General features: G+C 39.7%; 1 protein-coding gene across 8 annotated transcripts in view; it reads right to left on the bottom strand.

Annotated features, from left to right (window-relative positions):
- CAMK1D (calcium/calmodulin dependent protein kinase ID) overlaps nt 1-17,690 on the bottom strand; it is a 486,590-nt gene that overhangs the window by 149,116 nt on the left and 319,784 nt on the right. The window lies entirely within an intron of this gene.

Below are 17,690 nucleotides of genomic sequence, written 5' to 3'. Positions count from 1 at the left end.
AAGTGTTTCTCCTGCCTCAGCCTCCCGAGTAGCTGGGACTACAGGCATGCACCACCAAGCCTGGCTAATTTTCGTATTTTTAGTAGAGACGGGGTTTCACCATGTTGGCCATACTGGTCTCGAACTCTTGACCTCAAATGATTCACCCACCTCGGCCTCCCAAAGTGTTGGCGTGAGCCACCGCGCCCAGCCAGTAATGGCTGTTGTTAAAGACCTTTGGAAAACAAGGCTTAACTCTTTAGGAACCTTTGAAAAACATTATTTACTTACAGACCTTGTTGAACTCTCAGGAGGCAGCTGTTCTCCTCCAATTCTAGTTGGAGCATTATATATGAACCACCCTGGATAAATGTTTGCCTGTTTTATACAGTAAACTTTGTTTCTAGAGTTTAAAGATCTTGACACTAAATAAATAGCACGATGATAAAAAAAAAAAAAATTGGTCAAACTCCCAACATCTTCTGAATATATTCTCTTAGTTTTTTCTTTTCATTACAAGAATTACAAATAGGGATGTATAATATATATTTACACAAGAAGCTGACCAGTCACATTGTCTTTACCAACCACGGCTATAGGAACTTGTTCAATTCATACTGTGATGTTTTAAAAAATAAGTGATCGCTTAAAAATTATGTTAAAACAGTCCCATGATTTGGATGCCTTTTAGTATTCAGACCATGAATTGACCATCTTCTACTATATTGAGGAATACATTTTTTTTAAATTAGTTATCTTCTTTGAGGAGCCTAACCAAGGGCTTATAACCTAAAATACCTGGAGCCTTTTCTTCCAAACGACTTGGCATAATTCAGCAGAAAATATCCTGGTTGTGGCTACTTCCGAGACACCCCTTTCTCTGACCCAACACAGTTTCTCTCCTTTCTTAGCACATCTGACCCTACAGAGACGCCGTTGGATATCACTGATCCATCCACAGAAAACGTCAAAGTTCTCAATGTCACAAAACTCAAAGTTCTCCTCTGTTCCAGGAAGAATGTTAGCTTCTTAAAATGCTAACTATTAGAAAACACCACTGCAACCGGGTCCCTGCACACAGGCCTCTCTGACTTGTCTTAAGCAGCACAAACTGGCCGCTGGGCTCTGCAGCAAGTGTATACTAGTGATGTCTGTACACATCACTACTCTCAAAGACAAGAAATACCCTGTCCTTAATTTTTGCTATTCCTTATGGCCTAATTTGTATGTTTTAACGACATTAAATGTCACATTTGTATGCAATGAAACCTCATCATTTTCAGAGTGCACTCATGCATCTATGATGAGTGAAAAATAACATGTCTAGTTGCCCTGAAATGTTTTCAGTCTCATTTGCTTAGTCACTAGGGGTCTGAATAAGTGGTTATTGGAGGGGTTGATGAAAATAAAAGTATAATGTTGAATTTAAAAATTGTACTTATAGATTAGTCCATGTTACACACACACACACACACACACACACACACACACACACACACACCCCTGGATTCCTAAATTCACTTACTTCATAATTTATTATGAACCTATTATGTACCAGGCATTGTGCATCTTCGGCCTTAAGGATGCGAAATTACTAAAACAATGATCCTGTTTTCAAGAAGCTCATAGTCAGAAGAGACAGACTAAATGAGAGCAAAATAAATCATGATAAAAACCACATAAGGAGCACAGTGAAAAAAGACAGGAAGGGCTATCACAGAACAAGTGTAACATTATCCATCGGTCCATCTTGAGAGTAAAAAGTGCCACTGAAGTTAGCACCATATATCTAAAATTTTAATTTATGAATTGATAAATTGGTTTTTATCATATTGGTAGGCTTATAAAAAGAATTTTATGGCCAGGTGCAGTGGCTTACGCCTGTAATCCTAGCACTTTGGTAGACCAAGGAGGGCGAATCACCTAAGTCAGGAGTTTGAGACCAGCTTGGCCAATATGGCGAAAACCCATCTCTACTAAAAATACAAAAATCAGCTGGGCGTGGTGGCGCGCACCTGTAGTCCCAGCTACTCGGGAGGCTGAGGCAAGAGAAACACTTCAACTGGGGAGGCGGAGGTTGTGGTGAGCTGAGATCACGCCACCGCACTCCAGCCTGGGCAACAAAGTGAGACTCCATCTCAAAAAAAAAAAAAAATTAGCTGGGTGAGGTGGCATGCACCTGTAATCCCAGCTACTCGGGAGGCTGAGGCAGGAGAATCGCCTGAACCTGGGAGGCAGAGGTTGCAGTGAGCTGAGATTGCACCACTGCATTCCAGCCTAGGAGACAGAGACACTCCATCTCCAAAAAAAAAAAAGAATCTTACTTAATCACTATTTTTAAAAATAGAAATTTTCCAAAGATTAAAATAACTTTCTGTTAAAGCAAAAAAAATTTTAACTTCTTTGTGTTGACTAAGTAAATATCAGAAAATAACATAAGCAGAATAGTTAGTTTTGGCCAAATTTTTAATTTATATGTTTCTAAACCCGTATCTGGGAAATTCATTTTTTAACATGTATTATTTTTATTTTTTTATAAAACAGTCTTCAGTCTTCTTCAAAGTTGCATTTGATGATTACTAAGTTTTAAATTGTCCACACCTTCTTCAATTGATTCTTTTCTACTGATCATAATATTTTTAACTTGGAAAATACTCTCTCTACAACTGCTGCAATATCTATATTCACAGCAAATCTTGCTAAATGAGCAAATTCTGAATTGTAAATTTTTAATCCAAGTATATAAGCAGTTCAGCCTTCAAAATATTTTTATAGGTATGATTATTTTGTTACCTTTTGACAAGTAAATAATTTTATAACATAAACCTTCTCCAATTAATGATTTAATATTTCCCCAAATTTGGATACTGCAAAATAATCAGCCTTTTCAATCTCCTTCCATTGCTGTACAGATATAAAATTATCCAATTAAAAATAGGGACGCCACAAAGACACTTTCCAGAAGACACAATCACAGAATGTCAAAACTAACTTTTTTTTGTTTTGTTTTGTTTTTGAGGTGGAGTCTCACTCTGTCGCCCAGGCTGGAGTGCAGTGACGCGATCTCGGCTCACTGCAAGCTCCGCCTCCCGGGTTCACGCCATTCTCCTGCCTCAGCCTCCTGAGTAGTTGGGACTACAGGCACCCACCACCACGCCTGCCTAATGTTTTGTATTTTTTAGTAGAGACGGGGTTTCACCGTGTTAGCCAGGATGGTCTCGATCTCCTGACCTCATGATCCACCCACCTGGGCCTCCCAAAGTGCTGGGATTACAGGCGTGAGCCACCGCACCCAGCCAACTAACTCTTATACATCATTTAAGCTCTCATCATTTAATTTGTTTTCTTTCTTTCTTTTGTAGGAATATATTTCAAGTTTTGTTTTCAATAATTACTATTTGCTACAAACTTCAAAATGTACTGTTTGGGGCATTTAATTTGCTGAATACTTTGATTAAAGATTTCCAACTGTTTTTTAACCAACATACCAAAATATGGGGTATTTGTTTACAAATAAGTTTGATACCATGTTAGTCTGCCTAAACTGACTTCCAGTGTACTTCTTCAAAGACTATGGGGCAGTTAGCTTAGAATGCATAATAAATATTTGGAATAAATGAAATAAAAGAGAAAAGAACATCTAACTAGGATTACAGCAGAAGAGAGCAGAATGGTGCTGAGGAATGGGCTGAGATTTCATTTCATTCAGTTTTCAGCAGCTGCCACTCATCTGACAATGTGGTTTCCTCCACGGGACCCAGCAGCCCTGCTGCAGGAGCAGAGGCTGCAGGCAGCTGCGCTGCGGTCAGGTGTTGCATCTGCAGAGTGAATGCAGCAGGCAAAGAAGGAACCATGCCAGCAGGAGAGTGATCATGGGGAGGCTGGAAGGGATTTGGCTAGATAGGGAAGCCCAGGATTGGGGCAGGCACTAGCAGTTCTCAAAGCATCAGAGAACAAGCATCAAAATAAGAAATTAAGGGGTTGTTGTCAACAAGGCTGAGGGCAGACACGGAGTGGTGGCGATCAGGATGATAGAGCCGTAGCAGCTCTGGGGAACACCACTCTAGAGTGTGGCCGTGGGGCTGTGCTGCTTAACCACGGAGTTTTAGGAGAGAAAATGGTCAAGGACACAGGAGGTTATGATGTGGGTTGTCCTGTGGACACTGACATAGTGATCCTCCTGGCTGCAGAGCTGGGGAAGGAGCTGAAATCTATGAGTCGACCACCAAAGCCGTCAATGTAAGAAAGTTAAGTGGTCAGAGGTCAGGAGGGGCAGAAACAAGGAAGGCAGGCCAGGAACAGAGCATGAGGCCTGAGCCACAGTGGAGTGAAGATTTTTTTTTTTTTTTTTTTTTTTTGAGACACGGTCTCACTCTGTCACCCAGGCTGGAATGAAGTGGTGCCATCATAGCTCACTGTAACCTTGAATTCCTGGGTGCAAGCAATCACGAGCAAGGATTTAAGATGTAAAATTAATCATCCGGATGTAGCAAAAGGGGATCTAGCAGAATTCTAAATGCCTCCTTCAAACCCAGAACCAGAGAGCCTTTCAATAATCCCAGCCACTCCCCTTCTTCCTCGTGGGAAACATCAAATTTCATACATTCATTGGGGCTGCCATGCCAGCATCATCACCAACATGCGTTATTCATAAACCTCCAAGGATTCAAAGAGATGAGATCCGGTTTTGGAAATATCATCTCAGGAAACAGACTTTGCTAGCAAACAGCAAACACAACTGGATTTCTAACATCTGTGCTTGTTTCATGGAGATTAACACTCAGAAAATGGGGACAACAACAACACGAGACCACAGAATTTTAGACCTGAAACCTTAGGCCTATTTAAAACAAACAAACAACAACTAAAAACCCTCTACTTTTTGGGTAGACCCAGAGAGACCAGGCGCTGAGCTATCATAGACCTCATGAGAGGCAAATGGAAGCCTAGACTCTGTGGCTCTCTACTCCAGTCCATTCAATGCTCTTACCAATTAACAACATTCCTAAATTAATTTCCTATATAAACTCTGCAAGATCTCCCCCAAATCTCTTTCCAGGTGCCTGGCAAAAATCTTCCAAACGGGAACACTAGGAAGTTTACACCTCTAGCCTCATCTCTCCCATGGTGGGGACTCCATAAATACTTGTTGAGTGAATGAATGAATATGATGATGCATAATGATTAGTACAGATTTAAGATGTTACAGAATTTTAGGAAAGAGAAAATTTCTGTGGCTGGGGCTTCTGGGATGAGAGAGGATGTGTAGCTTACATTTTAGAGAGGAGCCACTGTAACTCGCAATGATTGCTTTCCTTGGGGATTATGCAGCATGCTTTGGTATCACAGGGAAAGCCCTGGTGGAGCAGACACCCTTGAGGAGAGGATGATGAAGAATTAGCCAGGGGGATATGCCCGGGTGCTGGGCGGGACTGTGCTCCAGGCAGATGGGTATTCAGAAGCCTGGGTCGGATTATGAGGGATTTAGTCCGTTGTGGTGCTGCAAAAGAAAAGAGAGATTCTAGATGACTGAAAGGAGTAGAAGGAGCATTATGGAAATTGGGAGACATGAGAGAAAACCCAAAGCAGGAATGGATACACTGCATTTGCAGGGCATGAGGAAATTAGTTTGGTTGGGGCAGAGTGCTGTTTCTTTAATAAGTCATCAAACAGAAATGCAACTCAAGCACATCTCAAACTAGAATGCCTAATCTGATATAACCTGAAATTTATTAGTGCGTAGGTGCTCTTTTTATAAGCCCCAAGTTTTCATCTACTAGGGAGTCAGAAGCAATGAAGTCCATGGTGATACTATCCGTATTTTTTTAATATATTTTACTAGCCCCATCTTACTGACTTTGTGACATTACATATATCCTTAAATCAAATAAATGTATAAGTAAATAAACGGATAGTTTCTGAAATTGATGCTTTATATTCTAAGGATGAACAGACTCTTAATGTACTTTCTATGACTTCTTAAATTTGAGTATTAGCAACCAGATCTAACTTTTCAAAAAGGTTACAATTGTTCATATAATGTATGGAATTTTTAAACTGTACATACTTAAAGAACTTATTAGATATTTGATGAAAGATGTTGACTGTCACTCATATTGGCTAAAATGCGTAAGATGGTATTTAGAAAAGTAGTGTGAAAATGTTTAAGTCAAAAATTATTGGACCGGGTGCGGTGGCTCACATCTGTAATCCCAGCACTTTGGGAGACTGAGGCAGGCAGATCACGAGGTCAGCAGTTCGAGACTAACCTGGCCAACATGGTGAAACCCTGTCTCTACTAAAAATACAAAAATTAGCTGGGCATGATGGTGCATGCTTGTAATCTCAGCTACTCGAGAGTCTGAGGCAGGAGAATCACTCGAACCTGGGAGGCGGAGGTTGCAGCAAGCCAAGATGCAGCCTGGGTGACAGTGTGAGACTCCGTCTCAAAAAAAAATTATTGGATTAAAAACATGATTATAAAAAGTCAAAAACTGTTATAAGAGACAAGGAAGGATATTATATAATGATAAAAGTGTTAATTCACCAAGTAGACGTAACAAATATAACCATACATGCACCAAACACTGGCGCTCCAAAATATATGAAGCAGACATCAACAGAACTGAAGGGAGAAATAGCTCTACAAGACTTCAATACCCCACTTTCAATAATGGATGGAACAACCAAATATAAGACCAATGAGGAAGCAGAAGACCTGCATGACACTGGAGAACAACTGGACCTAACAGATATATGCAGAGCACTTCATCCAACAACAGGAAAATACACATTGTTCTCAAGTTCGTGTGGAATATTCTCCAGGGTAGACCATATGTTAGGCCACAAAATAGTGTCAATAAAATTTAAAAGACTGAAATCATACAAAGTATCTTTCCAATCACAATAAAAGGAAACTAGAAATCAACTGTAGAAGGAAAACTAAACAATTCAGGGACAGACAGAAATTAACATACTATTAAACAACCACTGGGTCAAAGAAGAAATCACAAGGGAAAATATCTTAAGATAAATAAAAACACAACATACCAAAATGTACGGAATGCTACAAAAGCAGTGCTAAGAGGAAAATTTATAGCTATAAATGCTTACATTAAAAAAGAAGACCTTGAAAAACATGATTATGTACTGGCAACTTCATACAGTTGAACCTAGTAAGACTGGCTCCAGATTATGCCTTTTTTTTTCTTTATCTTCTTAACTCTCTAAATCTTTTATGTATCAGCAGGTTTTCCAGTGGCAGAAAAAATAAAGAACAAAGCGTATTCAATCGTTAGTCCGGAGAAGGACAAAGCAGCAGCAGTAGCAACCAGAGGTATTGAGTTAGCTTCTGCTGGCATCTCCAGCCATAACTCCCACCAAGATGTCACATTACCACTGACCCCAGCCAGACTGAACTCCTACGGGACAAAACCACTCATGGATTAAATCCCTCACAGACCAAACCCTCACAGACTGAGCTCTCCTTACAAAGTCCCTCATAGACTCAGCCCTCCTCTCAGACAAAGCCCCTCATAGACTGAGCCCCTCACAGACTCTTCTTCCCTCCCAGGCTCCCTGACCCTTCTAGTTGTACCTGCCCTTCTGCCTGGAGCCCAGCTACCTATCTCGTGGCAGCACCTCCATCTGGCTGACTCTTAATCACCCTCCATTTAAGGTGTCTCCTCCCAGAGTGCCCTGCACTGTCCTCACGAAAGCAACCTCCGAGGGTTATAATCTCTCCTCTCTATAAGGAGCACTACTGAGGAGCATCGATTGTGTCTTGTCTGTATCCCCCAGGCCCCTTCCCACCCCCGCAATGCTGAACAGCAGAAACCACAGGCCTGTTAGGTGTTCAATTAGTATCTGCTGTGAACAAAGATAAGATTTTAGTAATTTATATATAAATATATTAAGGTGTCATATTCGGAAACATTTTTTTCTTCGTTATTATGCTTGGCTACTTACAGAAGGCTTTCTATTGGGAATCATAATTTGTGTTCTAATTAAAACTGTTTCTGGGAACACAGACTATGAATTATGAATACAATATCCACACGACAGCTAACAGCGGTGACCCCCACAAACAGGGAACTGTGCAAACAGCTTACTGCACAAGACAACAGAGTACAGAGACCATATTTTCTCTTGGAAGCTGATCTATTTTCATGCCTTGGGGGTACCAGGAACCAAATTAATATTCTTTAAAGAATGGGTGTTTTGTCCTTAGCTTTTCAAGCTCAGCAGGAAATCACAACACTGGTAAAAAATCACAACACTGGTAAAAAACTCACAACATTGGTAAAAAATTATATAAGAAATAAACATAATGATTGTAGTAAATGGAACAAGATTGTTCTAGTGAATTCCTGTGATACTGCTGAGTAAACTTTACTCCCCCTCACAAACCACCACAAAATATAGGATATTTTCTGGTGAGCTCTGCTTTTTAAATACTTCTTGAATCATAGTGAATAACATTTTCCAGGTAAACTGAACTATTCACATTAATGGTACCTACAAGGTTCCTTTTTTCCTAGAAAATGCTATCAGTGTATCATATTAGGCTGGTCAAGGGCATACACTGGGTTGCTCACTGATTTGGGTAAATGATCCAACCTCTCTGCTCAGGTTCCTCATTGAAAACTGGGATTACAGTAACTCCTGAGTTTATTGTAAGGACTAAATGAGTAAAGAAATATGTTAACCATTATTACATTCCTAGGTGATCATATCAGTTAAGCATTTGTTAAGCGCCTAGCATAACGTGAAAGCACTGTTCCAGCAGACAACAGGCAGAGACAACTTTTCTGATGGTGACAAGTGCTATAGAGAGAAAGAAAGTTGGGGAGGGGGATAAGGAATTAATGTATGTGTGTCACGAGGTGGTGGCGGGAGTTGCTATTTTATACAGGAGAGCTTGGGGTATATGTCAGTGAACAGGTGACATTTGGCAGAAATTCTCATATTTCCGTTATTCCATGATAGCATTAAGATAAGTGATTCTGGCTGGGCGTGGTGGCTAACGCCTGTAATCCCAGCACTTTGGGAGGCAGAGGCAAGAGGATCACCTGAGGTCAGGAATTAGAGACCAGCCAGGCCAACACGGTGAAACCCTGTCTCTACTAAAAACACCAAAAATTAGCCGGGCGTAGTGGCAGGTGCCTGTAATCCCAGCTACTCAGGAGGCTGAGACAGGAGAATCGCTTGAACCCGGGAGGCAGAGGTTGCGGTGAGCCGAGATCGCGCCATTGCACTCCAGCCTGGGCAACAAGAGCAAAACTCCTTCTCAAAACAAACAAACAAACAAACAAACAAACAAAACATAAAAAAAGATAAGTGATTCCAGCAGAAAGAATATCAGAAACAAGGGCCCTGTGGCAGTACTGGCCTGGTATGTTTGAGGAATTGCAAGGAAGCCAGACAGGCTGCAGCTGAACGAAAGAAAGGTGGGACAGGAAGTCAGAGAGGTTTCCAGAAGCCAGGACACATAGGTCCCTGGAGGCCACCATAATGACTTTGTCTTTGACTCAAAGATGAGAAGCCAATGGGAGTTTTTCAACAAAGGCGTGATAAGATCTGGCTAACACACTAAAAAAGAACAGCACAGTGGGGTAGGATTGGGGGAAGAAAGATGTTTTATATGGTGGTTTGGAAAAGAGTGGTAGGTATAGAGACGAGGAAAAGTGGTTGTGTTTGTTGTAAATTCTGAAGCTGGTGGCCACAGGATTTGCCAAGGGATGGGATTGTTGGGTATAAGAGAAAAGGATAAGTCAAGGATGACTCCAGATTTTTGGCCTGGGCAACTGGAAGAATGGAGTTGCCATTTGCTAAGATGAGATAGACAGCAGGAGAAGCAGATTTTGTGGAAAATTCAAGAGTTTATTTTGGATCTGGTATGTGAGTGATGCTTATTACCTGGCCAAGTGGAACTGCTGAGAAGACAGTTGGATATACAAGCTTAGAGTTCTGGACAGGGCTCCAGGCTGGAGATACAAATTGAGGAGTTACCCACATATGGAAATAGAAGTCTTACTGGAAATATGTTCTTATTCCACAGCAATATAATCTATTTCTTTTTAAAAATATTTCTGATTTATCCTTTGCATTGTATCAGCCTGAAGTTTATTTTACTTCCTAAGTTGTTACAGTTGTAAAGGGGGAGGAGTTGAGGCAGTGTCCTTTCTCATCTCCGAATATATGGACTAATGTTCTTTTTTTTTTTTTTGAGATGGAGTCTCGCTCTGTCGCCCAGGCTGGAGTGCAGTGGTGTGATCTCAGCTTACTGCAACCTCCACCTCCCAGGTTTAAGCAATTCCCTGCCTCAGCCTCCTGAGTAGCTGGGATTACAGGCACCTGCCACCACACCGAGCTAATTTTTGTATTTTTAGTAGAGACGGGGTTTCACCATCTTGGCCAGGCTAGTCTTGAACTCCTGACCTCGTGATCCACCCGCCTCAGCCTCCCAAAGTGCTGGGATTATAGGCGTGAGCCACCGCGCCTGACCCTGGATTAATATTCTACAAGTCAAGTCAGATGAGAAATAAATTCCAAACGAACTGACTTTCCATCTATCACTTCTCCCTATGTCATAATGACTTCCTACTATCTAAAGCAGAATGTTCCAAAAACAGAATTCTGGAAAAAAAAAAAAAAAAAAAAGCATTTTTCCAAAAACCCAAATAAAATTTAAATATAGACTCCTGGAAACAATTAAGACTCTTGCTGCAGCAGTACAGGAACAAATCTACTGCAATACTCAGAATTGAAATAGCAATTAGACAGGTAATAATATTAAGGTGCTGAGCATCCCCTGTTGTATCTCAGTGCCCACGATGCTGTTTCCTAGGAAACTAAAACTTTCCGAGGCACAAACATTGTAAAATACAGTCCTCCAAAATGTTGTGTTTTAGATCCTCCTCATATATTTAGAAGCTAAAGACTTTCTTAGCTCTTTAGTCAAACAAAAACAAAATAAAAACAAAAACTCCTTCCACTTTCTCGCTGACCCAGACAGAAAAGATGGGGGCCAGGAGCAGTGGCTCACATATCCCAACACTTTGGGAGACTGGGAGGATTGCTTGAGGTCAGGGGTTTGAGATCAGCCTGGACAACACAGCAAGACCCATCTCTACAAAAGTAAAAGTAATTAGCCAGGCATGGTGGCACATGCCTGCAGTCCCAGCTACTCAGGATGCTAAGGTGGAAGAATCGCTTGAGCCCAGGAGTTGGAGGCTGCAGTGATATATGATCACGCCAGTGCCCTCCAGCCTGGGTGACAGAGAGAGACCCCAACTACTGAAAAAAAAATTTAATAAAAAAAGAAAAACAGATGGATTCTCAGGAGCGTAAACCACTGAGCCTTGCCAAACAAAAACAAAAAATACAACAACCAAAAATAATACAGGCTACAAAATCCTCAAACCAAACCACAGACTTTCCCAGTAGTGTTAATTCTGATATATCCAGGGCTTTCTGTCATTGCTTTTTTCTTTTCATACTCATTTGGATAACTAATGGAGGCAAAAAGGGAATAAGAGAGGCTAATTTGAATTTTCAAAATGTCTAACACAAAATATTTTAAGACATATTATTATGCCATTAAAATACACCTAATACTTAGAACTAAACTATCAAAGTTTTACCAAATAGGATTCCTTCAGGGACTAACTAGAATTAATGTAAATTTCAGATGACATGATTATTGAGATAGAAAATGGTAAGAAATCCACAAAACAACACTGGAACTAGTAAGTGAGTTTAGCAAGATCAGAGGCTAATGCACAAAAATCAATTATATTTTTATATGCTAGCAGCAAGCAACTGGAAAAATGAAATAAAGATCCATTGAAAATAGAATAAAAAATACTTCAGAATAAATTGAACAAGTATATGAAGACCTACATCCTGAAAACTATAAAATGTCACTGAGAGCAATAAAAAACCTAAATAAAATGAAAACACTTACGTTTATTAATCAAAAGACTACATGTTTTAAGCTGTCAATTGTCCTCAAATTGGTAAACAGATTCAACGTAAGCTCAAACAAAATTCCCACAAGCATTAAAAAAGGCAGCCGGGCACGGTGGCTCACACCTATAATCTTAGCACTTTGGGAGGCCGAGACAGGAGGATTGCCTGAGCTCAGGCATTCGAGACCAGCCTGGGCAAGATGGTGAAACCAAACCTGTACTCAAATATAGAAAATGACCTGGGCACCTGTAATCCCAGCTACTCAGGAGGCTGAGGCACAAGAATTGCTTGAACTCAGGAGGCGGAAGTTGCAGTGAGCCAATATCGTGCCACTGCATCAGAGCCTGGACAATAAAGCGAAACTCTGACTAAAAAAAAAAAAAAAAAGGCGAGCCTATTCTAAAACTTACATGAAAATACAAATACTCTAGAATAGCCAAAGCAATTTTAAGGAAAAAATAAATAAATAAAAAAACTAAAGTTGGAGAACTTACAACAAATGATGCTGAAAACTGGATAGCCCTATAACAAAAAAGAATATTGTCATTACTTCATACTACATATATATAAATTAACCTGAAATTGATCATAAAATATACCTAGGTAGAAAAGCTGACCTGGCACAGTGGCTCACGTCTGTAATCCCAGCACTTTGGGAGGCTGAGGTGGGTGGATCACTTGAGGTCAGGAGTTCAGGACCAGCCTGGCCAACATGGTGAAACCCTGTCTCTACGAAAAATACAAAAAAATTATCTAGGCATGGTGGTGCATGCCTGTAATCCCAGCTACTTGGGAAGCTGAGGCAGGAGACTCACTTGAACCCGGGAGGCAGAGGTTGCAGTGAGCCGAGATTGCACCACTGTACTCAGGCCTCGGCGACAGAGTGAGACACCATCTCAAAAAAAGAAAGCAAGCGCTAAAATTATGTAATGTCCAGAGGAAAACATTATTTGCATAGGTAAAGACTTTTAACACAGGACACAAAAAGCACAAGCCATTAAAAAAAATGAACATTATCCCCACTAAAACTTTCCTTATTCAAAAGGTACCATTAAGAATTAGGTGACAGTGGCCCGGCGAGGTGGCTCACGCTTGTAATCCCAGCATTTTGGGAGCCTGAGGCAGGCAGATCACGAGGTCAGGAGATCAAGACCATCCTGGCCAACATGGTGAAACCCCATCTCTACTAAAAATACAAAAAATTAGCCAGGCGTGGTGGCGGGTGCCTGTAGTCCCAGCTACTAGGGAGGCTGTGGCAGGAGAATGGCATGAACCGGGGAGGCACAGCTTGCAGTGAGCCAAGATCACGCCACTGCACTCCAGCCTGGGCGACAGACTGAGACTCCATCTTAAAAAAAAAAAAAAAAAAAAAGAATTAGGTGATAACTTCTTAGTATAACACCAAAAACATAAGCAACAAAAGAAAAAATAAAGCAGACCAACTCAAAGTTAAAAAACTTTTGTGCTGTAAATGAAACTATCAAGAAAGTAGAAAGACAATCTACAGAATAGGGGAATACATTTGCAAATCATGTCTGGTAAGATATTTGTATATAAAATATATAAAGCAGTCTTACAACAATAAAAGACAAATTAATTTTACAAAGGATAAAGGATTTTAATATATATATATGTGTGTGTGTATACGTGTATATATATATATATATCTCCAAAGAAGATATGTAAGTGGCTAACATGGGAAAAGATGTTCAAAATCGTTAGTTATCAGGAAAATACAAACCGAAATCTTGAGACGCCACTTCACACCCACAGGATGGCTATCGTCAAAAAGACAGAGAGTAAGTGTTAATAAGGATGTAGAGAAGTTGGAATCCCCATACGTTGCTCATGGGATTGTAAAATGGTACAGTCATTTTGGAAAATAGTTTGATGAGTTCTCAAAATGTTAAAAAAAAAAAAGAGCTATCATTCGACCCGGCAATTTCACTCCTAGGTATATACCCAAGGGAAATGAAAGCAAGTCCACAAAAGAAGCTGTACATGAAAATGCCTGCATCATTATTCATATTAGCCAAAAAGTGAGACAACCTAAATGTCCATCAACTGAAAAATAGAGAAACAAAATGTGATATATCCAGATAATAAAATATTATTTGGTAATAAAAAGGAATGAAGTACTGATACATGATACAATATGGATTAATCTTGTAATCAATAAGCTGAGAGAGAGAATCCAGTCACGAAAGATCACATGTTGTATAATTCCATTCATATGAAAAGTCTAAAACAGGCAAATCCATAGGGACCAAAGATAAGTAGTTGCAAGAGACTAAGGGAGGGAGGAATTGACAGTGATTGCTAATGAGTATAGGGTTTCTTTTAGAGGGACAAAAATGTCCTAAAATTAGGTTTTAGTGATGGATGCATAACCTTGTGGCTATAACAAAAAACATTTCGGGCTGGGCACAGTGGCTCACACCTGTAATCCCAGCACTTTGGGAAGCTGAGGTGGGTGGATCACCTGAGGTCAGGAGTTCAAGACCAGCCTGACCAACAAGGTGAAACCCCATCTCTACTAAAAAATACAAAAAATAGCTGGGCATGGTGGCAGGTGCCCACAATCCCAGCTACTCTGGAGGCTGAGCTAGGAGAATCGCTTGAACCCGGGAGGCAGAGGTTGCAGGGAGCCAAGATCACGCCATTGCACTCCGCCTGGGCAAAAGAGTGAGAATCCGTCTCAAAAAAAAAAAAATTCATTGTACACTTTATGGGTGAATTGTGTAGTATGTAAATCATATTTCAATGAATTTTTTTAAAAGGTGCCATTAAAAAAACAGCAACGCAAGCTACAAAATGGAAGAAAATATTCATATTACATGTATCTGACAAAGTATGGACTATATAAAGAACACTTTCAACCCAAGAATGTGATGATAATCCAATAAAGATTGAGCGAAAGATCTGAACAGACACTTCATAAAAGAAGATATACAAGTGGCCAATCGGGGCATAAAAAAATGATCAACATGATTCATCATCGAGACATGCAAATTAAAACCACCCTGTGATATCACTACACCCCATTAGAATGGCTAAAAGTGAAAATCTCAAGGGCTAGCAAGAATGTAGAGCAACAGGAACTGACACATACCGCTGGCCAAAAAAAAAAAAAAAAAGCAAAACGGTACAACCACTTTGGAAAACTGTCAGATGGTTTATTAAAAAGTTGAACGCAACATCTACCATATGACCCATTCATTCCACTCCTAGGTCTTTACTCAAACACGCATGCACACAAAGACCTGTACGTGAACATTCACAGCAACTTCACTCAATAGAGTCCGCCAACTGGACACCACCCAAGTGTCTATAAATACAAAAGTTTAAAACATGAGGAATATTCATAAAATAATGGAATACTACTCAGCGATAAAAAGGAATGAACCACTGAGACATGCTACATGGATGAATGTCAAAATAATGATGAGTGAAATAAGCCAGACACAAAAGGTGCATACTATATAAGTCAATTTATATGATATTTTATAAAATATAAAATAATCTCTCGTAAGTAAAGTAGGTCACTGGTTGACTAGGGTCATGAATGAGGAAGAGAAGACTTTGAAGGGGTCAAAGGGGTCTTGAGTGGCATGGAAATTTTCTGTCTCTTGACAGTGGTGGTGGCTTTAAGGGTATGATTCTCTCACGTTCATCACTGAAGTGTCCATTTAAATGGATACAGTGACTCGTATGTAAATGATACCCCAATAAAGTTGATTGGTATAATGAGAACCAATAAAAAAGGATACAATTTAACATTTTTAAAATTAGCATATCTAATTTTTTGTATAAATAAACCTTCTGAACTACTGCGCAAATTTTTTTTCCTTTGGTAATTCAAACATTCATTGCCTCTAAACTGGATTTTGTGATTAATTTGCTTGACAAATCTCATACAATGTCCCCCAACGGTTAATCCCACCCTAATTCCTCTCTGAATTACTAAAAATTCTTAATGAGTGTGCTCCATATTAACGACGTGGTTTTTTGTGGTTTTTTTTGTTTGTTTCGAGACAGAGTCTTGCCCTGTCGCCCAGGCTGGAGTACAGTGGCACAATCTCAGCTCATTGCAACCTCCACCTCCCAGGCTCAAGAGATTTTCCTGCCTCAGCCTCCTGAGTAGATGTGACTTCAGGTGCCCACCACCATGCCCAGCTAATTTTTACATTTTTAGTAGAGATGGGGTTTCACCATGTTGGCCAGGCTGGTCTCGAACTCCTGACTTTAAATGATCTGCCTGCCTTGAACTCCCAAAGTGCTGGGATTGCAGGCGTGAGCCACCATGCCGGGCCAATGAGGTTTTTGTTTTTTGTTTTTTGTTTTTTTTTCTTAACACAAAAGAAGGAGGAATTCCTTGACAGAAAAAGCTCAGGGAAGGGCAGGGATAGCAGTGTCCTCATATGACTTCCAGGCTTTGTTCTGAGGTTGGTTTTGTTCCAGACATTTTTATGTTTTTATGTCAACCCATATTTGCAATAACTTTTGTTGGTAGTATACAACCCCAAGTTGCTTAGAAAGGCAAATTCTAAATCGACTTGAACTTTATCTCATAAAATTAAAGACCATCTGTAGAGACATAGTGATGAAATGATACAGCTATCCATAGAGAAACCACGTGTACTGAAGACCTAATATTGTGAGATTACTTCCTACACTTTTCTCCTTCACTATCACTATAATCCTCTAATGAAAATACTATTATCCCCATTTTCCCATTATGGAAACTGATACTCAGAGCCCAGTTATTTGCCCTAGTTCACCTGGCTAGAAAGAGGCAGAGCTGAGGTTGACACATTTGAGGTGCTTTAACTGACATTTGGTTATAGTCCCATAAACACAAAACTTAAACAAGTAGATCCATATAGCTTTAGATTGAGGATTAGTAGTTTTTGCATTACCAATGAAAAAACACACATTTAAATACACAGCTAACATTTTGCGGGGCATTTGGTTGCCACTGAAATCTCATAATCTTCCAATTAGGCAATAATATTTGATGAGAAAGTGATGTGCTTGCATCTTTATAGAGCAGAAATTGCATAAAGCAAAGTCACATGAACTTCTAAGGGCATGCTCCCAAATTTGGGGAGAACTAGCGCTCTCTAGGAAAAACCAGAAATATGGCAAAGTGTAACGCAAACAGAAGAACAAGGAACTAGAAAAGGTAACTTGAGTTAACATGGTAACCAAGCAGTAAAAAAACTTCTTTGACTTATACCATGGCTGACTATAACATACAAATCTCTAAAACTGCTAGTCACCACCTGGAACTGCCATTTGACAGAGAGAAATCATACATATGCTTCTGGCATAGACAGCTTTAAAATATTTATACAAAAATATCATAACCTACAAAAATATTTTGAAGATCATGAAAGGTTAACTAAATGCACCGATGAACACTTATTTGCATCCTAACATGATCCCAAGTTAATGTGTTGTTTAAACATTCATAAGGAAAAGAAAAATCTATGGAAAAGAAATTGTGAGCCTAATCATCAATTCTCCATACCCTCAACAATCCAAAGTCTCAAAATCATTAATAAATCATGAAATTAAGTCTATATTCTAATGTTCAACAAAAATCTCCTCAGTCATTAAACTTAATCTTATGATGTTCCAGCATTTATTTATTCAGGTAATGGTTAAAGCATAATATTCCGACAGTTTCTATCAGTTAATTCTACTAAATGTAGCCCTGGGATATTCCTAGGAAT

This window comes from Pan troglodytes, chromosome 8 (assembly GCF_028858775.2).
Source record: "Pan troglodytes isolate AG18354 chromosome 8, NHGRI_mPanTro3-v2.0_pri, whole genome shotgun sequence".
Classification (NCBI taxonomy): Eukaryota; Metazoa; Chordata; class Mammalia; order Primates; family Hominidae; genus Pan; species Pan troglodytes.
Note: the sequence above shows the minus strand (reverse complement) of the source record. Positions and strands in the feature narration are given on the sequence as shown.